This window comes from Heloderma suspectum, chromosome 4, assembly GCF_057233095.1.
Source record: "Heloderma suspectum isolate Gila_16-S chromosome 4, 16-S_ref, whole genome shotgun sequence".
Classification (NCBI taxonomy): Eukaryota; Metazoa; Chordata; class Lepidosauria; order Squamata; family Helodermatidae; genus Heloderma; species Heloderma suspectum.
In genome coordinates this window covers 302,451,178-302,458,124 of record NC_139461.1, presented here as the reverse complement: position 1 = coordinate 302,458,124, position 6,947 = coordinate 302,451,178, and the positions used below count along the sequence as shown (strand labels likewise).

At 44.2% G+C, this 6,947-nt stretch overlaps 1 protein-coding gene across 2 annotated transcripts in view; it reads left to right on the top strand.

The window, feature by feature from the left end:
* Positions 1 to 1,983: 1,983 nt before the first annotated feature.
* The window catches only part of RBBP8NL (RBBP8 N-terminal like), an 83,545-nt gene continuing 78,581 nt past the window's right edge, over positions 1,984 to 6,947 (top strand). The window contains exon 1 of one of the 2 annotated variants that reach the window (XM_084848406.1): positions 1,984 to 2,384. The gene's annotated coding sequence lies outside the window, so the exon portion shown is untranslated. The remainder of the gene's footprint in view (positions 2,385 to 6,947) is intronic. The other variant, XM_084848407.1, reaches the window with a different exon arrangement.

The following is a 6,947-nucleotide window of genomic DNA, read 5'->3' as shown; positions in this document are numbered from 1 at the left end:
GAAACCCCTCCCTCTAAGAAAGTTCATATTTTTTTTCAAGCCAGTCCACATACCCACTGGTTTCCCAATCTACTATTTCCCAACCAAATGCACAGTTACAAGATGGGCGATACTTGGCTCAACAATACTACAAGCGAGAAGGATCTTGGAATTGTTGTAGATCACAAGCTGGATATGGGCCAACAATGTGATGTGGCCGCAAAAAAGGCAAATGCTATTTGGGGCTGCATTAATACTAGTACTAGCTCCCCTCTGGGAATGATATTAAAGGCAAAACTGAAGTACTTTGGCCACATAATGAGAAGACAGGATACCCTGGAGAAGATGCTGATGCTAGGGAAAGTGGAAGGCAAAAGGAAGAGGGGCTGACCAAGGGCAAGGTGGATGGATGATATTCTGGAGGTGACAGACTCGACCTTGAGGGAGCTGGGGGTGGCGATGGCCGACAGGAAGCTCTGGCGTGGGCTGGTCCATGAAGTCACGAAGAGTCGGAAGTGACTGACCGAATAAACAACAAAAGCTCCCCTCTACTCAACACTGGTTAGGCCTCATCTGGAGTATTGGGTTCAGTTCTGGGCACCACACTTTAAGAAGGATGCAGACAAACTGGAGAGGGTTCAGAGAAGGGCAACGAAGATGATCAGGGGACTGGAAACAGAGCCCTATGAGGAGAGACTGAAAGAACTGAACATGTTTAGCTTGGAGAAGAGAAGACTGAGAGGAGATATGGTAGCACTCTTCAAATACTTGAAAGGTTGTCATAGAGAGGAAGGCCAGGATGTCTTCTCAACCTTCCCAGAGTGCAGGACACAGAATAATGGGCTCAAGTTGCAGGAAGCCAGATTCCGGCTGAACATCAGGAAAACCTTCCTGACTGTTAGAGCAATACGACAATGGAACCAATTCCCTAGGGAGGTGTTGGGCTCTCCACACTGGAGGCATTCAAGACGAGGCTGGACAGCCATCTGTCAGAGATGCTTTGACACAGATTTATGCACTGAGCAGGAGGTTTGTCTTGTAGGCCCCTTCCAACCCTACTATTTTATGATTCTATGATACTGCTTCTGTCCCAATTTTTTTCCCTTTAGAGCTTCTTTTTCCTTTATGGGGTGATCCCAACCAATCAGGGACCAAGTATATACTGTATGTGTTGGCTTCATGGCATTATGAAAGTGGTCAGATTTGGCTACATCCTGACATCAATGAGAGCAAACAAGGCAAATTAAGAGTGAGAGCAAAGCTTCCTAGACTGGAACCCTGGCCATTCTTCCTGAATAGATGAGTACCTTTGTTCTTATGTAGAAATCTATGAAAGACCATTAAAAGCAGGGAGGTGCCTTTCAATGCCATGTTGGTGAATATCACACCCACCCACCCCCCTTTCAGCTCAGCCCTAGATTAAATGCTTTAAAAGGAATCATTTTGTGAGTGATTGATACCCTAAAACAGACAGACAACTTGAGTGGTGTGATCTGCATTCTGATTGCTCCTCATACACCCAAAACAACAGGATCAGCATAAGAGAAAAAGAAGTGCCAGTAGCTGGAAGGAATGGAAATATTACCATTGTAGCCACTGTGACAATGCAAAATATTGCACTACTTCAGACTTGGCAACATTTCAGCATTCAAATTCTATTGCTTGAAATTTGAATATTTTGGAGCAAACTTTTTTTAAAAACTTCAATCCTCTTGATGAGCATTTTTGTTGTCACTTTTCCAAACAAGGTAAGTTTTGCTTGAGAATTTTCCCTCCCCAAATTTGAGCAACAGCTGACAAATGCTAAGCTAAAGTACACAATGTCCTTCCTTAAAAGTAAACTGACAAAACGCAAGAAATTAAGGGTTAATTTCTCAGTGGTTAGGAATATTTTTTTTTCTGTATCTATAAAAGCTACAATTATGTAAAAGGAAACAAGATTTTCCATCTTAATAGTAGATTTCTTGGGGGGGGGAGACAGAGAGAGAGAGAGAGAGAGAGAGAGAGAACTGTTTTGTTAATGTGATTGACTGACTTTGACCAGCTACACTAAGCTGTAATTATGGGAAAACAATCAAATCTCTATGTGGAGTTTGTGGCAAACTTGTCTGACCACTTCTTTGTATTATGGCAGAACCAGTTTGGCAGATTCAGCTTCAGTGAACCACCTTCCTGCTGATGGGTTAAAGAAATGCAAACTGGTACAGCGAGTTTGACTGAAATGCAAAAAAAATTGGCTTATTGTCTCTGCAAATTTACCCACACTGCTCCTTCCTATCTCTGCTGCAGTTCCCTAGCTTTTTGTTTCCCTATCATGACTTGATAGTGACAAAGGTGCAGGGATCGAAGAGGGGAGAGAGGGAGAGAGAGAGAGAAGACTGGGAAAGAGACTGCACCAACTTGATGTGAGTATCATTACCTTGGGATGGACTTTATCTAGTGTCTTCCTGTACTAGCATAGCATATGGCTTGGAAGAGTAGAGCCAATTTTTGGTATTGTTCCCATGCAATTAAAACATATCCAGGAAAAAGGGCTTGTGTGTGCACGCAAGGCATAGGCCCTTAAAATTGCTGCGTGGAGATTTTATGTGCATGATTTGTTCGAGTGGTTCTGCAGGAGCTTGATACAGTTGTCATATCAAATATTGCTCACTGTGTGTGTTTTTATATGTTTTGGTCATGTATTGTCTGGCTAGAAACAAGAGACTGGACTAGCTGGACCTTGTTCTGATTTTGCAAGGCAATTAATCTGTTCTTATCTTTTATATATGTTTGGAGAGCGACATATTTCCTGATTGTGCCACTACCAACCTTAAGTGATTGAAGAAAGCTGTGTTTTAAAGCAATCTTGCCTCCCATGTACTATGAGGAACTAGCTAGGTTTTCGACTCTGCCAGGAAATGAATTCTGTGCCATACAGAAGTCCACATACTCTTAAATGAGTGGAAGGTGGTGCTGAAAACGATATTGTGCTGCCTACTCTGTGTGTCTGTAAATGGTGCAAATAATCAGGAACATAAGGAGAACCCTACTGGGTAAGACAATGGGTCCATCTATTCTAGAGTTCTGTTCCCTAGAGGAGCCAGTCAGAAGCCTCCAGGAAATCCACAAGGAAAGCATGAAGGCAATTGCTCTCTCCCATTATCCCCCACCCCTGCCAGCAACTGGTATTCAGATTATTCTGCCTCTGAACATGGAGGTTCTATTTAAATATCCCAAAGCCCTAATAAACAAATGGTCACAAATCATTCTTTTTTTTTCTTTTTCCCAAGAAAGACAGAGGGCCATATTAACATGAACCGTTTGCTGGGGCCAAAATCAATCCTGACTGGTTTCACTGAGTTTCTGTATTAAAAAAAAAAGTATTTACTTATTTACTGTATTTTTATATAGCTGCCCCACAACACAAGTTCTCCAGGCAGGTCACAAAACAAATATGACATAATCAAATACAATACAATAAAGTTTATAAGGGAGCAATCCTATAGCTGCTAGACAGTGGCTAGATGGCCATAGATATGTTGTTTTCTGGGAACCGACCTTGGAGCCCGCACTCCGAGGTCAGTTCCCAGAGAACCAACCTCCCCCCACTTCCGCACTGCCTCCGAGGCAGCGCGGAACAGCCCCGTCCTCCGCACTTGCAAGAGGAGCACGGAGCGGCCAGAAAGGGGCGCGGGTGGGGGCGTTCCGGGGCGGGGAGGGCATAAACCCCTGCACAACACATGTGTCATACAGCAGCCTCCTTCCCCACTCCATCCTCCCACGGCTAGACAGCTGCAATCAGCTGTCTAGCCAAAAAAGCTGGGCAAGAGAAGCGCGGAGGGAACGATCCCCTCCGTGCTTCTCCTGCCCTGCTGGATAGGCAGTCACCTCTTGGTTTGGAGGTGGCTGCCAATCTAGATAGGATTGCGCCCTAAAACAATTAAGGCTAAGGGCATTATGCCGGCTGGAGCATGCTGGGAGTTGTAGGACTTTCTTCTGTCTAAACGTGCGTAGGATTGTGCCCCAAGACAATTAAAACATGCCCCCGACGATAGGACAAATGTTATTTAAAAGGCCTGGATAAATAAAAAGATCTTGACCAGGTGCCAACAAGACCATAAAAATGGTAACAGGTGAACTTTTCTGGGAAGGTTGTTCCACAATCAGGGTGCCACGACTGAAAAGACCCTCTCCCTAGCAGTTACCTGTCTCACTCCATTTGGTGGGGGTACTTGGAGCTTGGTTAGGTAAGCAAAGAAAAAAGGCAACGTTTTTTAATATCAGAATTTGACACAGTGCACATTGAACAATACTGTGCCTTAATATCTGTTTTGTGCTAGCACTGTGTTAGGTGCTGTGCAGAAAAGAGAAGGGTGACATTTGCAAATGTAAATATGTTCCATGGATAAACAGAGCATATGATGTTGCCATATGATGTTGCCTTATACTGAGCCAGACAATTGGTCCAAATACTGTCCACACCAACTGGAAGCAGTGCTTCAAAAATTCAGACAAAGATCTTCAGCTCCCTGAGATATTTTTAAGTGGATGTAGCTAACTGAACCCAGGAATACCTACATGTAAAGCATATGCTCTGTATCTGATTTAAAGCTCCTCCTTAGCAATCAGCCAGAAGCTTCGAAGAAGCCCACAAGCAAAACATACAGGCAACTTGTCTTCTCCCAATATTTAGCCCCAGCAACTCATATTCAGTGGTGCACCGCCTCTGCACATGGAAGTTCCATATAGTGTGAGTGTGGCCGTCATAGCCAAGTGAATTCCCTTTCTTTCTTTCTTTCTTTCTTTCTTTAATAGTGGTGTGCAGGCATTAGCTAAAACAAGCCGCGCACTTTAGCTAAAGCAAAGCGAATAAACACGGGAGCATTGCCGTCGGCTGGACTCCATCCCTTTCCATTCGTCACCTTAATATCTGTGATGGATCGTTGCGTTGTAGCCACGCTGCCCATCTCTTTGGCTTTCCCGGAGCCTGATTTCGGAAGCGACCAGGCATTCCACGTTGTGCATTAATGGGGGATGCATTTTTGCAAGGTGATGGTGCTGCTGGCGGTGGTGCCTATTGTTGGAACGCTTTTGCTTATGCTGGATTTAAGACCGGCCACGCAACTTTTCTCCGGCTCGCCCCCTTGGCTATCGTTAAGGCGAAAGCTTGCCCTAACGCTAGAGCAGTGCAGCGCAATAGCAAATATGCTGGGTGGGGACTCATGAAATAAGGCTCTGGTAGTCTCTGCTATACCTGCTTGGTGACTCGGTGCACACTGCCTTGATCAACGGCCCCGGTGTCATCTGTCTGTGCGCAGCTGTCCAGAGGTGGGCAGCCAAAGGCAAGCCAGCTCACTCGCCTAACATGCATTTTCTTTTCCCAAGTACAGTGAGTGCCAGCAAGACACTCTGGGGAGGCGCTGTTCATTCCACAGCATGCTGATGCCAGAACTCTTTGCCATGTGGAAGGAGACTTGCCCTGAGCATTGGAAGCCTGCTCTCAAATTTCCCCGTCCCAGCCTTGAACACATGCTGGCTGGACTTGGGCAAGGTCCCTTTCCCTCTAGCCATAAAACGGGGGAGAAGTGAGCGGCAGCATCTCCTTTGCAGGGTTGCTGTGTGGGTGAATGCAAAAGGTATTCAAAGTTCTTTGCCCTTTGACAGTTATTACAGAAATGACGGTGCACAGTGAGGTTCCAGAAATGGCCAATTGGGTTGCACTAAGAAGGTATAAGGAACCTATAAAGCCCTAAACAGCTGGGGACCTGAAAGTCCGCCTTCTCCCAAAGGTCTTGCCCTATGCACTCTGTTCTACATCAGAGGCTTTGCTCCACGTGCCTCCATTGAATGAGGCTCAGTGTACATCCATTTGGCGCAGGGCCTTTTACACTGTGACACCAAATGCTGTAGAATGCACTCCCCAGGGAGGTCTGTCAGGTCCAAATGTTATGTGCGTTCAGGTACCAGGCTAAATCCTGACTCTTCGAGGTAGACTTTGGGCTAATTTGAATTTTTATTTTGGGCTTCCTCCCATATTGTGTGCCGATAAGCTGTTAGGATTTTTAAGGGTCCCGGTGGAGGTGTTTGATTGTCCTGCTTTGGATTTTTGTTTTGTCCTGATGGTTTTTCACTTGTTTATTTTTGTACTGGTTATTAGATTGTTGCATTGGTTTTAATTACATGTTGTTAGCTGTGACAGATTATATTGCAAGAAAAGCAGAATTGTTTTAACATATGTGAATAAGATGTCACTCAAAAGTGTCTGGCCTGCAGGAAATACTTATTTATCAAAAGTTGCCGGTGGACCTGCTACCAAACCGATTTAGTGCTGTAGTGCTAAACTGGAATCTGGGGCAGTGGGGGGCTGGAGGCATTGCAAGGGAGGAAGTACCAATGAGCCAAGGGTTTGGGGTTTGTTTAGGAACAATATCTCCTCTAAAGTGTGTGACTTCCACTGATGGTACTAGTCCTCAGTGTGCCAATCAGGGCACCCAACAGTTGGAAATGTCTCCACCTAGAAACAGACAAGGACTCAGCTTGTATTGTAAACGCAGATTTTGCAAGGCAAACCCAAGAAGATAATTTCCTGCTCAATAAAACTGAAGGGAAATAAGAGATCAGGACAAAACTATATATTGTATGCACAAGTAACAATAATGTCATAATTACATTTATAAAGTATTTATAAAAATAATTTATAAAACATAGCTAAAACTGCACAATAGAAGGTGCAAGTAAAAGTCCATTTTAGAACCAACTTCTCAGGAATATACAAGAGTTATACAGACAGACAAAATATTTCACAACCCTGTTACAAACTTCGTAGTCTCAAATTACAAGGGCAATCAGTAGAATTTAACATTGTTGTTTGCCAAATGCATTTGGACTTGATAGTTTCTTCAGATTACAAGAGTTCAGATGTCTGCTTCAGCATGGATCCAAAACATCCAGTTTCCAAAATAGTATCACTCAGGACAAATGCTTTT